This window comes from Cricetulus griseus, chromosome 4 (genome assembly GCF_003668045.3).
Source record: "Cricetulus griseus strain 17A/GY chromosome 4, alternate assembly CriGri-PICRH-1.0, whole genome shotgun sequence".
NCBI lineage: Eukaryota > Metazoa > Chordata > Mammalia > Rodentia > Cricetidae > Cricetulus > Cricetulus griseus.
Window position 1 is genome coordinate 167,885,411 of NC_048597.1, and position 20,247 is coordinate 167,905,657.

Here is a 20,247-nt window from a genome sequence, read left to right on the forward strand (position 1 = left end):
TCATTATAAAATGTATTTAAAATGGCAAATGCATTCATAAATATCTCACCTTAGGTTTTTTAGACAAGCCACCAAGAAACATTGAGAGCACAAGTTCTGGATTAGACCTGAAATGAAGAAGGAAAAAAGGACATGGTCAATAAAACTAAATCTGAGCTGGCACTTTAATTCTTCATATAGTAAAACCTTAACTTATTTTTCTCCCTAATTCTTTTGTGATCATTTGTTCTTTAGAAGCCAGTACCAAGTCAAGAATTAAGAACTCTTGGGGTGGGGAGCTAGTTCAATAAGTTAGAGCATGTGCTGGCTAGTTTTATGTCACCCTGACACAATCCAGAGTCATTTTCGAAGACAGAACTTACATTGAGAAAATAGCCAACCACACTGGCCTGTGGGTAAGCTTGTAGCTCATTTTGTTATGGATAGCTGATATGGGAGGGCCCAACTCATTGTGAGCTGTGCAACTCTGGGCTGGTAGTCCTGGGAGCTATAAGAAAGCAGGCATGAGTAAGCCATGGGGAGTTAAGTCAGTAAGTCACTCTTCCATGGCTTCTGTTCCAGTTTCTGGCCCCAAGTTCCTTCCCTGGCTTCTCTCAGTGATGGATTTATAAGCTATGAGGTGAAATAAACCTTTATTCAAGTTGCTTTTGGTTTATGGTCGTGGTGTTTTATCACAGCAACAGAAACACTAAGACATGGCACTTGCTGCACAAGCACAAAAACCAGAGTTTGGATCCCTAGCATCCATATAAAAGAGTAGAAACCCCAGCATGGGGGCAAAAATAGATGGATCCCAAGAGCTCAGTGCCCAGCTAGCTGTTAGCTACAAGTTCTGTGAGAGTCCCTCTCTCAAGGGAATAAAGCAGACTTGATAAGGGCACACAGCACACTTCTCTGGGGACGGACAAAGGAAGACACACACACACCCACACCCACACCCACACGGGGGGGGGGGGGTGCAACTGACTTTTTGAAAACTAGGAAGTGTAAAAGCAAGCCAATAACACATATTTATAAAAGCTAAGCAAAACAGAAACTTAAAATTTAATAAGTCTTATAAATATTAAACACAACTTTTTTAAAAGATTTTATTTATTTATTATGTATACAACATTCTGCTTCCATGTATATCTGCACACCAGAAGAGGGCACCAGATCTCATAACTGATGGTTGTGAGCCACCATGTAGTTGCTGAGAATTGAACTCAGGACCTCTGGAAGAGCAGTCAGTGCTCTGAGCTATCTCTCCAGCCCCGAAACACAATTCTTTATACTGATTAAAAAAAATATCAAATTAAAATGAGCTATCCGTCATCTTTTGTTAAGGAAGTTATAGTTATTTTTTTTTAAATGTTGGCCAATTGTGTTGCTCCAGATCCTAAAATTCAAGGAAGATGACTTGATGGGTAAAGGTGCATGCTGTCAAGCCTGATGACCTGAGTTCAGTCTCTGGCATCTCCATAGCAGAAGAAGAGAACTGAGTCCTGTAAGTTGTCCTCTGACTGCACACATCCACAGTGGCATGCTTGAGCTTCCTACCATAAATAAATAATATAAAAAAAATCTCTAATGGCTATCTTGATATACTGTTCTGAATCATGTAAACTAGTAAAAATCTTTCTGGGAAGCAATTTTTCAATAGTCAACAAGAGCCTTAAAAAGTTCAAGTCCTGGGCTGGAGAGATGGCTTAGCGGCTAAGAGCACCCACTGCTTTTCCAGAGGCCCTGAGTTCAATTCCCAGCAACCACATGGTGGCTCACAACCATCAGTTATAAGATCTGGTGCCCTCTTCTGGTGTGCAGATATACATAGAAGCAGAATCTTGTATACATAATAAATAAATAAAATTTAAAAAAAAAGTTCAAGTCCTGGGGCTAAGAAGATGGCTCAGTGGGTAAAAGTACTTGCTCTGCATGCCTGAGGTCCTGAGTTAGAATCCCAGCACTCACATAAAAAAAGGGTGGCATGCCTCCATGTGCCCATGACCCAGCATTTGGGGCAGAAACTGTCTCAAGGGAGTAAGGCCAACAGCAACAGAGGAGGACACCTGATATCCCTCTGGCTTCCACATGCATGTGGACACACACCTGCATACTCACTCACATGCATTTACCATATGCACAGGGACAACACACCAACACTCAGAATTCAAGTCCTGTAAACCAGAAACTTCATTTCCATCAATCTTTTAAATAAGCAAGAGTATGGTAGGAAATGGGGAAAGGAATGGGTTAGGGGAAGAGTTAACCAATATTGAGGATATATTTAAAAATCCTACAGAGACCTACCACTTCATAAGCTACTTAAAAAATATAATTAAAAAGAAAATGGAAGTATCCCACATGGACAAATAATGTTGCTCCCAGAAGCTATAGGTTATTAAGATAGAAATCCCAGCGCTGGGTATGGGGACCTTCTGGAGTTGTTGGTAAATGGTCCCAAAACAATGCAGTCTATTAGCATTGCTCTTGGTTGCCTACCAGAAATAAATGGGAAAGCCCTACTGATCAAGAACCAAGACATCACACACTACCATTGCAAGACATAGAGAAATCAATCTAGAACTGAGCTGGACACCCCCTCCCTGCTGGCTAGCTTTCACAGTACTAGTGGGCTGCTGGAGGAGGAAAGTCATCAAGTCTTACCCACTGGAACCTTGTAGGCTACAATGCCAACCTGTCAGGCAAGATGTACCCACTGTACAACATTGTGTGACTGTTACCAAATTTCTGATTGGACTTGAGGCCTACTCTGTGGGAAGGAAATCATATCTGACACTGTAAACCTGGTCAAAAGCCCATAGCTGGGAAGGTCATAGGCCCGAGGAGGAACCAACTCTAGATGTTGGCTAAGAAACATTTGTCAAGTTGTCCTCTAAATATTTATGTTTATAAACACAAGCTAGTGCTGAGCTTAGACTTGGTCAAATAAACTTCTTTTTGCACTGGGCAGTGGTGAATACAAAGATCAAAGTGATGAGACTAAGTGACTGCTGAATGTTCAGCCCTAAACAGGAATAAAAATCTATGGGCTTAGCAAACATCATGGAATAGTGAGCGGAAAGAACAGAAGAGATGGAGGAGGGGAGTAGTGCCATGAAACTCTATCTTCTGGAGATGACATGGCTATTGAGCCCATAAACTCACAGTTATAGTTAACTGCACAAGACCTGTGCAACATAGGACCTGGCAAACATTCCATCACACCTGGGAGAGGAGCTTATGAAGCTCCCTCCCTACCTAAAATGCCACAGGCATTTATTTAGAGGTTGTTGACAGGAAGACAATATCTCAGTAGTGTAGCCACTGTTAAGCCCTTACTAAAATCAATAACCTATCCACCCATGCTCATGTAAGCAACTCCAATTAAACACATGAGTCATACATTTTTTAAAAAGTGCAAGATGTGTGTGGGGTTGGCCACACCTCCAGTTTTGAGAATCTATTAAAAACAAAATCCCATTTCCTAGGCCTTGAACTGTATATATGTAAACTAACAAAAATAACCATTTGAAAGCAACAGTAAATGTAGTGGTTTGTTTGAATGAAAATGGTCCCCACAGGCTCATCGGGAGTAGCCCTATTAGGAGGTGTGGCCTTGCTGGAGGACTTGTGTCACTTAGAGGTGAGCTTTGAAGTTTCAAATGCTTCAGTTAGGCCTAGTGCTGCTCTCTCTTCCTGCTGCCTGCCAATCTGGATGTAGAACTCTCAGCTGTCTCTGGAGCACCACATATGCTTGTGTGCTACCATCCTTCTCATCATGGATTTTACTAATACTCTGACCTGTAAGCCAGCCCCAATTAAATGTTTTCCTTTATAAGAGTTACTGTAGTCATGGTGTCTGTACAGCAATAGAAACCCTCAGACAGTAAGCTTGGTAACATAGCAGGTTCTAAATTAAAGTCTTGAAGACGTTCCTGAACAAATGGGCTATGGTTTTCCTGGTTCTTAAGAGACGTACCACACAATGATGATGATGATAATGATATGGTGATGATGATGATGCCAACAATGACAATGACAATCACCAGGATGCTGACCCCTATTGCCCCATCTTGCAATTCTTTCACCAATACTTTTTCTCCAACTTGGCAGCACTTGTTTCAAAATGCCAAGTATCAGCCTGAAGTGCACCTGCTCAGTTGTCTAACTGAGAGCTCTGGTCTCTTTCTAACACCTTATTCACTCTGGCTCTCATGATGTTAGCCACTTCATCTACTTGCTTGTGTCTGCCAATTACTACCAGTGACAGCACTTGAACCTGCATACATACCTGCAGACATTTTGGCCATGGCAGCTAGCAAGGGTCCAAAATAAATACTTTTTTAACTTATCAAAACCCTTAGATTTAATATGCTAATTATCAGTACACAAAGTAGTAGAACCACTTCTGCTTAAGTTCTGGGAGCTTTTATTAATATAAAAATGCAATGCACTTGCAAAATCAAACAACCCGTGTGCATTTACAGTTGAACTAGTCTTTTCATAGCATTAAGGACATTAAAAGAACTAAGACATTTCCCGTGCTGATTACTTTGGTTTCCTCTTTACTGAGTAAATTTATTCTACAAATAGTAACAACTGATACTCCATTCAATCTAATCTAATTCAATGCTATCTAAATATTTGCTCAATATATTAGAATATGATACACATTTCATTGAAAGACCTTTACTAATTAGAGTATTGGGAAATAAATAAGTAACATTGGTGAACAAAAATGAAGCCATCATAAAACCTAAAACCACCCCTATTCAAAATCATCTTTGAAAGAAACTATTAGCACCTCAAATCTTTATTGTCACCTTTAGCACTAGATATAAACACAAACCAAAAGAACCGTTTTTACTACATAGTTTCAAAATTCCTAACTAGATGCCTAAAAAATTATTACTTGCAGCTGGGCTCGGTGAGTATGCCTTTAATCCCAGCATTCATGGCAGCAGCAGGTGGATCTCTGTGAGTTCATGGACAGCCTGGTCTACATAGCTAGCTCAAGAACAGCTAGGACCAGGACAGAGACCCTGTCTCAAAATAAAAAAAGAAAGAAAGAAAAGTACCACTTGCTTTCGGATGGCTCAGTAAGCTAAATAGTCAATGTCTTAATTAGGGTTATCACACCTGTCATGAAACACCACGACCAAAGCATCTTGTGGAGGAAATGGTTTATTTGGCTTAAGCTTCCACATCACTGTTCAACAATGAAGGAAGTCAGAACAGGAAGTTAAACAGGGCAGGAATCTGGGACAGGAGCTGATGCAGAGTCCATGGAAGGGTACTGCTTATGGGCTTGCTCCTCATAGCTTGCTCAGCCTTCTTTCTTATAGAATCCAGGAACACTAGCCTACTGGTGGTACCACCAACAATGGGCTGGGCCCTTCTACATCAACCACTAAATTAAGAAAATACCCTGCAGGCTTGCCTACAGCCTGATCTTATGGAGGCTATTTCTCAATGGAGGCTACCTCCTCTCCAGTGACTCTTGTTTGTGTCAAGTTGACATAAAACTAGTTTTGCACAATCATAGAGAAAGAGTTTTCTCTATTTTTCCATGATTTTACTGTATTTCAAGGATGTGCATCAATTCTTGCAATAAAACCCGAACCTACACAACAACAATTGTCTGACATATTTCAAGAGTTCTCTGAAATAAAAGAGATGTGCAGAGATGTGTTCCCCACTTTCACACATAGATGATGCAGTGTTTTGCTGTTGCTGATCTGCTATATTTAGATGGCTTTGAATTAAATTATACAGCATATACAAATACAATCTTGAAGGGTCCACATAATTGCTTCTGACAATCTGCAAACAAAAGCAGCTATTCACGGAAAAGATGACAGACAAACAGAATCTGACAGGCTAGTTATTTACTGCACATTGAATTTGTAGGCCTCCATAGCCATTAAGCAAAATTAGTTTCATGATGTCAGCCAAAAAGCCTCACAGGCAACAGTTTGATGTCATTAAAAAAACTAGCATCCTCAATCTGTTTGCTCATTAGAAGCCTCTTGGTGAACTAGAGAGATTTTAATTGCACTGTTGCTCTATCAATATTTAGTCCAGCCTTGAACACTAACAAATTCCTACAGTCCCTCCTTTTCCTATGCCTATGTGAATTTGGATACAGTTGAAAAAAACTTCCATATCAAACACTCCAGTAGTTCTCTAACCAAAGGAAGCAATTTCAAAAGTACAAATACAGTGTTGTTTATCCCACTTAAAAAACAAGTATCAGAAAAAAAATTTTGATCTTTGTGGTGGTCTGAATGAGAATGTCCCCCATAGGCTCATATATTTGAATGTTTGGTTCTTGGTTGGTGGACTGTTTAGGAAGGATTAAGAGGCATGGCCTTGTTGGAGGAGGAGTCACTGGAGTGGGCTTCAAGGCTTCAAAAGCCCACACCATTCCCAATCTCTCCTGTTTTAGGCTTGTGGATCAGATGTAAACTCTCAGCTAAATGCTCCAGCATTATGCCTGCCTGCCTACCTGCCCCCCTGCTTCCTGCCATGGCGATCAAGAACTAACCTGAAATTGTACAAAGTTCCCAATTAAATGCTTCCTTTTATAAGTTGCCTTGTTTGCCAGTGATGGAACACACCTTTAATCCCAGCACTCAAAAGGCAAAGGCAGGCAAATCTCTGCTTTCAAGGCCAGTCTGGTCTACAGAGCGAGTTCCAGGATAGACAGGATTACAGAGAAACCCTGTCTCAAAAAACCAAGACCAAACCCCACCCCCCAAAAAAAGGTTGCCTTGTTCATAATGTATTTTCAAAACACAACAGTAATTAAAACAACCTTCTTCTGTTCCTGCCATTTCTGAATTCACTGTACATTCATGTTGTTAGGCCTTTGCCTTTCTACCATCTCCTCAAACACTGGTCGCTACCCCACCCCAAAATTCTCATAATTCTTGCCCTATATACTTTCTTGTAGCTACCTAACCTTTATTTATCAATATCATTAATGTTTTCAAAAATCATGGGATCAATCCCAGCACTTTGGAGGCAAAGGCAGGTAGATCCCTTTGAGTTTGAGACCAACCTAGCAAGTTCCAGGCCAGACAGGGAATACACAGTGAGCCCCTAGATAAATGTGAAATAGATAGATAGATAGATAGATAGATAGATAGATAGATAGATAGATAGATGAATAGAGGTTTCTGTGTAACATTTTCATACATGTATATAACGTATTTCAATCTGTTCGCATCCCCTCCTTGCTTTTGTGTGCCCTGCCTGCACTCTTCCCTTGTTCATTTCATCTTCCGAAATAGCCCCCTTTCTACTCTCATGTTAAATAAATAGTTAGATCCTTCATATAAGAAAAATGCGCAATACTTGTTTTTCTGAAACTGGCTTATTTCATATAAAATGGTGATCAAGTTCCACTCATTTTAATACAAACAACATGATTTCAATCTTCACCTGGCCTGTGTACTTTTTTAAGAACGTCTATGAAGTACTTCACAAACTAGTTGCAATTGTCTCTGACATGTAAGGCAAGCTCTCTACATACAGTATCTGAACATTTCCTGACAAAGCTAACATTAAGATGGTATATTACAGCACATCTTGAAGTGACCTGATGGTCTAGAATACCTAGATGCTTCATAATGTAGTCTGGTCCTGTCACTGCCTCCACTCCACCAGTTCTAAGGTACCTATTGAAAACATGATCTACCACCATCACTGCAACCCAGCAACTAGACAGGAAAGCTTAACACATAATAAAGCATGGAAGATTCCTTTAAGACCATGATCCAGTACTAGGGTTATCTTGGCTGGGTGATGCCTCTGTTGTACAGACTGATACTCTTACACCCTTGTTCTTTATATCCAAAGCAAAGGGCACTGCCCTTTACATAGTATACTATAGTAGATTTTTAGTTCTTTGCCAAAATAAATGAGGACATACCAATGAGTCAAGAGCCATTGGAATCCTGTCAAAGATAGACACTAGCCAGATTTGCAAAAATCCAGATCCCTAAAAACTACAGAAGAAAAATGGTCATATCTACCTGCTTTCTATGCTGCCTTTAGCTTCTGGTAAAATAAGTTCTTAATTTGATAACAAGGGAAAAAATCTTCAGTATGCTGCTTTGTAGAGTATATAACCCTATTGTTTTAAGTTTTTAAGAAAAATTTAAATATTAACTTCCTATAACCATCCACAGTGATCACAGAACTCTCATCAGTATCTTAGTCAGGAAGACAAGTATCACTAAGAAGAACATAAGCGATTAATTCAAAGGAGAAGGAAAAGGTAATAATGAGAAGAGTCAATTAATTATAAACAGCATGTCTAATTACAGGTTTTGCTAGGGGCCTCAAATACTTTTAATTAGTTTTACCTAGTATATTAATTATATAATAGAACACCATGAGAGAATTTTCTAATCATAGGAATTTACTGAGTATGTAAAACCAGAATTTAAGTTATCTTTATAATTTAATAATTAAATGTTCAATAATACATGATAATTACTTTGAAAGTCATCGATAAAATATGTATCACATTAAAATCAAGTTAGAACATTTCTAAAGAAAGGACAGAATCATTAAGAAAAAGCCATAAGGGAACAGGTGTGAATCTGAAACACAAATAAATGTGTAGCTTTAATAATAAGAATTTTGGCAGGTGGTGGTTATACACGCCTTTAATCTCAGCATGGGAGTCAGGGGGCAGGAGGATCCCTGTGAGTTCAAGGCTAGCCTGGTCTACTGAGTGAGTTCCAAGACAGCCAGAATAATTACACAGAGAAACCCTGTCTCAAAAAATAAATCAAGCAAACAAAACAATTTTTATTTTTGGCTTGGGATTTTTTTTGTTGGTGTTGTTGTTGTTTTGAGACGGGGTCTCTCTAAGTAGCCCTGGCTGTCCTGATGCTCATTATGTAGACCAGGCTGGCCTCGAACCTGTCTCTGCCTCCAGAGTGCTGGAATCAATGTGTAAGACACCATGCAAAGTCAATAAGAATTCTGAATTTTAAAATGGTAATATAACAACATTTTAAAACTAATTACTTCCCAGGACGGAAATCATCTTTCAGTCCTGCCTGTAGGGTGTTTCAGAGAGACTTAAGATTGAAGTGTTGTCTTTTTTCAATTTTAAATTAATGTGTGTTTCTACCTATGTGAGTTTATGTGCATCATATGCAGGCAGGTGGCTAAAGAGGCCAGAGGGTGTCAGATCCCATGAAACTGAGTTACAGGTAATTAGGAGTCATTTGATGTGCATGCTGGCAACCAAACTTGTGCTCTCTGTAAGAGCAATAAACATATTTAATCATTGAGCCACCTCTCCAGCCCTTCTAAAGACCTTTTGAAAAAGTAATATGAAAGTCTAGTACTGTAGAGGGCTCCTAAAAATATATACATATAAAAAAAGGCTTTTAGTGGAATTACCCTCCAATTAAATGGGATGACAATGTCCCTACTAGATATCATAGGCTGACAAATAAAAAGCTCAATGCCAGGAATGAGTTACTTCTCTGAGTTGTTGGCCAGTGAGAACCCATAGATAACCCCAGAACAGTACAGCCTATTGCCATTACTCTTGTTTATGCTCTAGAACGTGATGGTAAGATCCTACTGCTGTGAACACCATATACTTGAGTCACAGAACTTGACATCAAGTTGTTACTGACCTGGAAGTTTCATTCTTACTAGATAGCATTTACAATGTGTAAAATACTAGGAATGTTACAGAGGGGAAAATAACCAACAATCTTATCCAGCTATGAACTCTGTGATCTACAAAAAACATCCCACTTGGCAAAATACACTCGCCGGTTCAATAGTGGCACTAACATCATAGGCGTAACCACCTACTTTCTAAATGGATTTCAGCCCCATTTCAGAAGACAGAATTAATACCTAGCATCTTCATTAGAGCACTGAAACACACAAAAAGATTTTTTTTTCAATGCTGGATAGAACAGCAGCAACAGAAGCTTACCTAGTTTCAGCACTGTCCCATTAACCCAACATTAATCTTTGATTAATAAAAAATTGGCTGGGCAGTGGTGGCTCACGCCTTTAATACCAGCACTTTGGAGGCAGAAGTAGGTGAGTTCGAGGCCAGCCTGGTCTACAGAGTCAGTTCCAGCACAGGCTCCACAGCAACACAGAGAAACCCTGTCTCAGAAAAACCAAATAAAAAAATAATAATGATGATGATGACAATAATAATATTAATAATAATAATCAAAAATGCTGAGTTTTTCCCTACACTAAAGCATAGTGTTAACAAAGTCTAAAGCAAGAAGAATCATGTATTTATTTAGGACAAATTAAGGAAGACTATCCAGATTTGGAGGAAAGTAGAATGTTTTTGTTTGTTTTAAGACAGGGTCTCTCTACATACCCCTAGCTGTCCTACATACTCAGTATTTAGACCAGGTTGGCCTTGAAGTCACAGAGATACGCCTGCTTCTCCTGGGGTTAAAGACATGTGCCACTATGCCCAGCTTAGAATAGTGTTAAATTAGAAACAAACTAGAGCTTAAATCATAGTGTATCTTAATTATAATAAGTTTAAGGAAGTAACCGTGAAAATCATGTTTTAAGATCAATACATTTGGAACTGGAGATGGTTCAGTGGTTAAGAGAGCTTACTGCTCTCACAGAGGACCTGGGTTCAATTCCCACATGGCAACTCATAGCTGGCTGTAACGCCAGTTCTGGGAGATCCAATGTCCTCTTCTGACCTCTGCAGGCATCTGATGCACTATAAACTCACACAGGCACACACATATACACATAAGAAAAAAAAAAAAGATAAACCTTTTTAAAAAACGATTAAAAACATCATAAAACCATCTAGGACTATAGTTGAAAAGAAATGGAAGTAAGAAAACCAACTCTGAGATGATGACAGATCCAAACAGAATAGAATAATATTTTTAAGGACAGTAAAGAAGAGCTAAATCTGATCTGGCCAACAAACTCCCTTTTTATTTCCAATTCAGTTTATACTGGAAAAAGGCAGATACAAGTACGGTAATTACTTTTCTAATTTGTCTGATGGAAGAAGGGGAACCTTCAGAGTTCACTTTTGAAGTATAGATCATCTTTTTCATCTAGGTTACAGAGTGTCTCAAATTCAATCACCAAGAAAATTATCCTTTTCAATTACACTAATTCTCCTGGCATTTTCTCCCAAAATACCTTAAGAGCAAATTAGAGGCACTCATTTAGTCTTTATTGCTGCTTTGATGGCAATTAGCTTACCTCCTCACCTCTAGGTGCACTTACCTACACCCCTACATTCATCCACCTACCCCTACCTCCACAGAATCAAGGCAAAACACAATCAAAACACCTAATTTCTTCTGACCTGGAAGTGGGACTAAAAGAGAGATTACACACTTTGCCAAAATTAATGATACTAGAATAAGAGCTAAAAATGTTAAAACCTAATACCAGGCTTCATTATATTTTAATTTATTTTTTCCCTTGAGACAGGGCCTAATGAATCCTAGGCTATCGTCCACCTTATCTTCCTGCCTCCTGTTTATGCAATGCTAAGGATTAAATCTAGGGCTGCATGAATGGCAGGCAAACACTCTATAAACTGAATTACATCTCCAGGTCCCTAGTGTTAAATCTCTAGGATTATCTTCATATATTCTCTACCTTGAACTCAATAAAACCCCTACCAAAGGAAAAAAAAAGAAAAGAAAAAGAAAAATTCTTAAATAATGAAAGACAAAAAAACAAAAAACAAAACCACTTGAAGTTTCAAATAGTGTTTCACTCTCCTATTTTTACTTATTTATTTTTACTCCAGTGGGGCGAAAGCAGCTAACAGACACGCCTAATAAATGAGTAGAAGCTTCCCTACCACCATCCAAGGGGGACCTCAATAGCATTAGTGCTTAAGACCTTCAACATCTGAAGCCCAACAATCCCTTCCCACATCATTTTCCACTCCCTCATCTGTCAGCTGTTTCCACCCACGTGCAAAGACACCCGGTTTTAACTCTCTCTGTCTCATCTTCTAGTTCCGAAGCTCATTACACCTTTCTTCATAAACCACTTTTCTCTGGCCTATGTGAGAAATTAAACTCAACTTCCCTCAGGAACCTGAGACCCCGAAACATAACCCCCTCTAATCACACAAGTAAAATGACTGTCTGTCCTTCACAAAAAACCTCTACCGAATTTCTCAGAAGGTGAGCTACCAAGATGGCTCAGCAAGTTCAAAGCGATTGTTAAGGTCAGCCAGCTACACACACACACACACACACACACACACACACACACACACACACACACACACACACACACTTTTTTTTTGTTTTGTTTTTAGTTTTTAAGCAAGACAAAACAAAACAATTCAACTTTATACCATACAGATTATAAATAAAAATAGAAGTCAGCTTGCATCAGGTAAAATTCTAACAAAATTATTTACCTCAAAAATAAAAATATGTTGGCAAACTCAGTACTAACTGAATTAGGCACTCTACAGATCAGAATGAACAAAACCTAAAGACACTTGAAATTTAGTGCAGAAACTGTAAATCCCAGAAAACTGTATTTTTGCCCTATATCTTCCCTTCCCTGTTGCCAGCCACCTGTTTCTGATGTTCTCACGCAGAGGAAATAGCAACAATGCCATTCTTCTTCCAAGTCTAATCAGGTTTTGGCAAACTTAAGTCAAGATGTCAGTTAAAAATAGAAACTCAACCCAAAATTTAATTTGGCAAATATCTACTGAAGTACTGAGCATACCTCCTTTGAACGGTACTGGATTTTCAATTTTCATTTAGAAACACAAAAGACTAAAAATTTGTACATGGAGCCAAATAAATAATAGTTCTCAAATGAATAATACATGATTTTAAATTACGTACTGCTCTGAGTATGAAACCTCACATCTTCCCACTCTTGCTCTGTCCACAGTATCCTCACTGTATATGCTACTCACGCATTAATCATGTAATAATAGTCTTGGCAGTGCTCAGTAACATTTACTTTGTTTTCTTAATAGCCTTGAAGTAGAACAGGAGTGATGCTGGCGATATGGATATAACAGGGAAGCTTCTGGGTGCTTCTTTTGGATGAAAAAAAGAAAAATCTCTAATAAGGAAAAACCAGTACATATAGGGTCTGGGACTACCCATGGTTTGGGGCATCTAGCAATGGTTTTGGAACTGTTAGCCAACAGATGAGGGGGTTCATGATATAAACTGCCTGTGCCAGCTAGATTTTTATGTCAGCCTGACACAAGTTAGAGTCATTTGAGAGGAGGGAACCTCAATTGGGACAATGCCTCTGTAAGATTGGGCAGTTGCAGGCCGGGCGTTGGTGGCTCACGCCTTTAATCCCAGCACTCGGGAGGCAGAGGCAGGTGGATCTCTGTGAGTTTGAGACCAGCCTGGTCTACAGAGAGAGTGCCAGGATAGGCTCCAAAGCTACACAGAGAAACCCTGTCTCGAAGAAAAAGAAAAAAGAAAAGAAAAGAAAAAAAAGACTGGGCAGCTGCAGGCAAGCCTATAGGGCATTTCTTATTTTGCTATTGACAGGGAGGTTAGGGATATTGTGGGTAGGGACATCCCTGGGCTGGTAGTCTTGGGTTCTAATAAGAAATCATATTGAGCAAGCCATGAGGAACAAGCTAGTAAGCAATACTTCTATAAGGCCTCTGCTTCAGCTCCCGCCTCCAGGTTCCTGCCCTGACTGCCTTTGATGATGAACTAACTGTGAACTGGGAGTGTAAGCAAAATGAATCCTGTCCTCCCCATACTGCTTTTGGTCAAGGTGTTTCAAGACATCAATAGCAACCCTAACTAAGACACTGCCTATAGCTTCTTTGGTTCTACATTAGCAGTTGAGTAATCATAGCACACCAACTGGCTTTTTACCAAGCTTTCCCAACTCCTGGACTTTTCAAAAGAAACTGGATAAAATTTCCTTACCTATTCATTTGTAAATGAAAATGACAGAGCTTACAGAATTTCTTACCAGGCTGTTGTATCCAACTAACTTTTGAATATTTACAATATTTGAAACCAATTAAAGTATTTTTTTGAACTACTAAACAAAGCAGAGTTGACTCAACAACTCAGGTGAAGTAAACTGTGGGACTTAAAATGTATAATGTCTAACTCAGCAGCACTCTAATTAATTGACTACTACTCAGCATGGTATTGTCATAAGAGGTTGGATAATGACAGAAGCCCATTTGCATACCATTGTTTGGACTACAGGATTTTCAAGTAAGAAAAACTGGCTAGAGATGATTCAAACAAATGTAGCTTAAAGTTTTATAATAGAAAACAATTGGTTTTTATTTTCAAGCAACAAATAAAAGGACTAAGTTCCAAATTAAAATGTCAATGTACCTAGTCAATAAATATCCAATCAATTAAACAGAACTATGTGATGGCCATGCCATTCACAGCAATTATTTAAATTTTCACACTCCAAACTTAAGATAAGTAGAGCTGTCAAACCTTCCTCTTCAACCCCACCACCCCTGTTATTACAGTCTGATCCAATACTGCCCAAGGTCAATGTCACAAAGAAAACTGTATTTGAATTGGATGCCAAGGTTGCTTTGCTCTGTAGAGGAAATGGACAAAAATGTCATGTTGTATAAATATAATCCATAGAAAACTCTGAGGCCCAAAAGGCAGCTCTATAAAAGGGTGGCAGCTGGTCAGGTCACTTCATCATAGTAATGGTAGAATCGTTTACTTAGATGTTATCTGAGACTTGCGATTTCTTTCACTAACAGCATCATGACTGGTTAACAGCATTTCAGATTTCCAAAGGACCAGGCTTACAGTAGCAGAAATGTAGAAGTAAGAGTTCTGGAGTAAGTCAGAAACATCTAATTTGAACAATAATTTTCAGCATTCATTTTCTATTGATGTGCCAATTCATTTACCTCCCTAATCATGAGTCTCATCAGTGAGGACTATGACGGAGTTATATGTTCGCAGACCATGGTAACTAATGCACACATCACGGGAGCATCTGACCCTTAGAACGTCAAGTATCAGCTAAATACACATAGACAGGTCAGGAATATATTCCTCAAACTTTACTCCTCAGAAACACTTACCAGGTAGGAACTGTCCTTCTAATTTGCCTAAAATCACAAAAATAACACTCATAAGAGCCAGATGTGGACCCAGGTAGTAAGGATCCAGCATCTAAGCTCTTAACTACCACATTGTATATAAGAATGAGCATCCCTGGTATTCCGAAGAATGGCTCCAGATAAGAAAGCATTTAAAACCTTCCTCATCAATGTGAATTCTAATAGATTTTTCAGTTTAGAATAATGTTATTGATAGCAAAAGGTTAATAAGATGGTTTTAAGTTAAATACATGTTTAGGACACTTAATTTCAATCGTAGAAGAAAAGATAATCCAAGTTCAAGAATATCTAGCCTGGCTTTACTCATACCCATCAGAAGTGGAACTAAATAAGGAAAGTAAAATGTTATGGAACAAACATCTCCCTACCAAGAAAATAACAAAGAATTTCGGTGGCATCACAACACTGAGTCTCTAAGCCAGAAGAGCAATTGGTCAAACTCTCAGATTCTACAGAGTAGAAACTGAAGCCAAGAGACAAATATAGTGTCTAGAGCTAGTCATCCAACATGTCACAGCAGGTGAAAGAGGACATTTCCCACACCATTCTGGTAGACTCTTCTGAACTGTAACTCAGTACCTCATTAAAAAAAAAAAAAAGTCTAGTTAATGCACCATAGAAACACACAGGAAAGTAGCAGGTGGGAAGAGAGTTCCTCCAAAGTTTTGATTTGGTTTGTTTTTCAGTTTTTTGAGACAAGATTTCACTATGTAGCCCAGGCTGGCCTTGAATCAACTGGTCCAGGCAGACCTATAACTCATGGCAATTTTCCTGCCTCTGCCTCCCAAGTGTTGGAATTATAGACATACATCACCATGACTGGCTTACCAAAGATTTTTAAAGAATCTATTTGAAGAAGACTAGTAAACATATTAACTGAACAAAGCACAGACAATAAATCTGTAAATACTACTAGTGTTCTTCTCATCTGTTTCTCTGCTTTCCTTTTAAAAACTTTATTATCATCGTTTTTTTATGTGTATGGGTGTTTTGCTGGCATGGAAGTCTATGCTTTTGGAAGCACTGGGTCCCCTGGAACTGGAGTGATAAAAGGCTGTGAGCTGCAGTGTGGGTGCTGGGAATCAAAACTGGGTCATCAACGAGAGAAACAAGTGTTGTTAACCACTGAGTCATCATCTCTCTAGCCCCTTCTGTGATTTCAATACGAAATAATCCTGTAAGAGAAATTAACCCCCTCTTCTATATATCCCACAAGAAAACTACCCATAAGGACTTGTGATATTTTTATGATCTTTTTCTACAAAACACCTGCCCTGTTCCTTTAAGTTATATTAATAAATTAAAAAATGTTCTCTCCCTGGGGGAGCAGGGAGAGGCAAAAAGTCAACAAAAAAACACTTTCAAAATGTTGAATTACCACCCATGTATAAAACAGAATTTGTGTGCTCCTAACTCCATTCTAAAAAAATAGGAATTCCTTATACTAGGTTACAAATATTTGTATTCAAATATACCTTTTGTTTAAGGCAAAACACAGATGGGTTTATTGTTCAAATTCAAAATGATCACATATGGAAAGTGATTTTATCTCTGTTTAACAGCTAATGTTTTTGACTCCTCTTCTGCCAACCCTGCTTAGTGAGCACAACTTTTTAGAAATGAACTATGATGTCAGGTGTAGTTGTCCGTGCCTGTAAACCTACCACTTAGGCAGCAGAAGCAGGAGGATCAGGAATTTAGGCCCATCCTGGTTTATACCACAAATTACAGGCTAGCCTGAACTACATGAAATTCTGTCTAGGAAAAAAACAAAAAGAGAACAGAACAGAACTGTATTATGGTTACAATAGAAACTGAATTTGCTGGTGCTCCACCTATCAGCAAAATTAACTTAAATAACTAAATTAAGTAGAAATGAAGAGGCGGACTGGGGAGATGCTCGGCTAATAAAGTGCTTGCCATATAAGCATGAGGATCTGAATTTAGATCCCCAGCACTCAGATAAAAGCAGTTTAGGGCTAGGGAGGTTGAGATAGGCAGATCCATGGAGCTCAAGGCCAGCCAGTCAGCATATCTTATCAGTGAACTCCAGATTCTCAAAGAATAAGGTGGAGGGTGGCTGAGGAATATGCCCAACCAACATTGATCCGTGGCCTGTTCCCCCGCCACACCACACACATACCCACAGACTCATATATACCAGACAAATATACAAAAGAAAAAATTGGGGAAACCTGAGAATTCTCCCCCAAAGCAAACAATTACCTTTTTTCTCTGTAGCAAAAATAAATTAAAATAAATTAGCAGTACTGAAGAGAAAGGTACAATCATTCCAGAGAACCACCAGACTTGGCTAGACATAAATATGGAGGAATCAATGAATCAAAAAGCCCTCAGCATTTGGAGTGAGAGCGGACTGTGTGGACAATAGCTTCCTTGACAAGCCAGTAAGTCAGAGGAGAGCTAGCAGAACAGGAAAGAAGGAAAACATTTTTATCCTGCTCAGATGGATATGAACAAGCGAGCATAGTTAGCATGTATTAGGTATATGCATCTGGATCCCAGGTAAAGCAAAGGTATGAAATCTCAGGCTCTTGTAGGGGATTGAAACACCAAGTAGATTTGCTAGAAAAAAAGCAAAAGCCTGAGGGTAATATATATGACACAGCAGAATATAACTAAGGAAATCCTTATCTAAAGACCTCTTCAGGTAATTGCACTGTCTGCCTCCTTGCCACCCATTTAAACATTCCAAATAAAGATGGAAGTTTCACATTTGGGACCCTATTTTTAGAAAGACATAATTTAATACTAAGGTAACAACTCCAGAAACCTTTTCTTCTTACATCAAAGACCACTTGCAATTAACCTTCTCTCTACATCTACATAAACCACCAGTTAGCACATACACCTTTAACACCTCATCTTGATCAGTATTTTCTATTAAATATCACAACAATTCTATTTGTATACTTCATCCACTGCTAACATCCTTTCTCCTATCTTCTAAGTTTAATTTTGGTGTGACTTTTCTGAGTTGGCAAGTGTGATGCTTCATTGTTATCTGGCTTGATTTATTTACAATTACCTAGGACACACTTCTGGGTGTCTATGAGGCTATTCTGAGAAAAGTTTGGGAGTTTTTGTTGTTTCTTCTTTGGTTTTTGTTTGGTCTTGGTTTTTGAAACAGTGTGTCACTATATAGCTCTGGCTAGCTTGGCTGGAACTCACAGCGATGATACTCCTGTCTCTGCCTCAGAAGTGCTGGTATTAAAGGCTCACAACACCATGCTTGGCCTAATTCTAGAAAAGTTTAAGAAAGGAAGGAAGATCCACCCTGATGTAGGATGGGGCTGTAGACTGAATAAAAAAGAAAAAGCAAGCTGAGCATGAGCATTGTACTCAGTGGTGGTTTGAAAGAAAATGGCCCCATAATGAGTGGCACTATTAGGAGGTATGGTTTAGCTGGAATAGGTATGTCCTTGTTGGAGGAAGTGTGTCACTGTGGGGTTGGTTTTGAGGGCTCCTATGCTCAAGTTATCCCAGTGTGGTACACAGTTCACTTCCTGTTGCCTGCAGATCAAGATACACATCTTTTAGCTCCTTCTCCAAGATCATGTTTGCAAGCATACTGCCATGTCTCACCATGATAATGGACTAAGCCTCTGAAACTGTAAACTACCACAATTAAATGTTTTCCTTTATAAGAACCGCCATGGTCATGGTGTTTCTTCACAGCAACAGAAACCCTAGCTAAGACACTCTCTCCCTGCTTTCCCACTGTGTACACAATGTCTCTGTCTCACATTCCTGTTGTCAAGACTCCCCCAATTGACAGGCTAAGCCAAAATAAACCCTTCACTGAAGCTGTTCTAGTTAGGTTATTTTGTCACAGCAGTGAAAAAAATAATATACCAAGATAAACCCTACACATTACCAAAAATTAATCAGTCATCAGACTATTCAAATCTTTTCTGAATAGTTTCAATACCCAAGGTACCTGAATATTTCCTGCTGTTTGAATTCTTTTTTTTAAAGATTTATTTTATGTGTATTAGTGTTATGACTGCACAAGTGTAGTACAAGTGTTTAGTGCTCATAGATAGAGGCCTTAAGAGGCATCAAATCCCCTGGAACTGGAGTTAATAGAGGGTGCATACTGTCCTGTAAGTGCTAGGAACAGAACCTAGGTCCTCTGCAAAAGTAGCAAGTGCTATTAACCACTGAGCCATCTCTCCAGCCCCATACTTCCATTCTTTTATAGTTGGTCTAGATATACCAATTTACCATTTTCACAACTTCTTTCTACATATGTGACTTCTTTTACCTATTCTTTTTTTTTTTTTTTTTTCCAAGACAGGGTTTCTCTGTGGCTTTGGAGGAGGCTGTCCTGGAACTAGCTCTTGTAGACCAGGCTGCTCTCAAACTCACAAAAATCCGCCTGCCTCTGCCTCCCGAGTGCTGGGATTAAAGGCGTGTGCCACCACCACCCAGCTACCTACTCTATCTTTTTCATACCACATATGTACGGTATTTTCTTGAGAAAATTTTGACCTAATTATGCAATTCAATTTTATGTTGTTTTGTAGAGTTGGGGATCAACCAAGAGCCATATACATGCTAGACAAGTACTCTACCACCAAGCCACACTCCATTCTGCAATTTAGCTTCTTAATATTAAGTAAAAAGGGGAAAGAGAGACAATTAAGTCATTTTTGTATTATACCATGTGTGTGTACATTTTGGAGGTTAATGGGCAAATTTTAGTTAGTTCTCTCCTTTCCCATGTAAATCCCAGGGATTGAACTCAGGTCATCAGCCTGAGTAAATTCCTACTGTGTCACTAAATATGTGTGTGACTGCAGGTAAATTATTTAACCATCTGAGCCACAGTTCCTTCATTTGTAAATGGATATAATACAATCCTACCATGTACTCTATCACCTTTTCATATTAAAGGGAAAGATATATAATAAATCTAGGGAAGTGGTAAACAGTATTTTATAACCAATGATTACATATAAAATTTTCTGTTTAGACACCTAGACATTTCCTACCAATTTTTTTTTTTTTTTGATTGCCAAGCCAAGCGTGGTGACCCACACCTTTAATTCCAACACTGGGAGGCAAAGGCAGATGAAGCACTGCTGGTTCCAGGCCAGCAAGGG

The 20,247-nt window shown here is 38.9% G+C and overlaps 1 protein-coding gene and 1 pseudogene across 9 annotated transcripts in view; both read right to left on the bottom strand.

Annotated features, from left to right (window-relative positions):
* Nucleotides 1–20,247, bottom strand: part of Peak1 (pseudopodium enriched atypical kinase 1) — a 210,278-nt gene that overhangs the window by 169,236 nt on the left and 20,795 nt on the right. For 8 of the 9 annotated variants that reach the window (XM_027415020.2, XM_027415016.2, XM_027415022.2 and 5 more), the window contains exon 2: nucleotides 50–107. The exons of the other annotated variant lie outside the window; for it this stretch is intronic. The gene's annotated coding sequence lies outside the window, so the exon portion shown is untranslated. The remainder of the gene's footprint in view (nucleotides 1–49; nucleotides 108–20,247) is intronic. 9 annotated transcript variants of the gene reach the window in all.
* LOC113834323 lies at nucleotides 1,876–6,655 on the bottom strand (annotated as a pseudogene).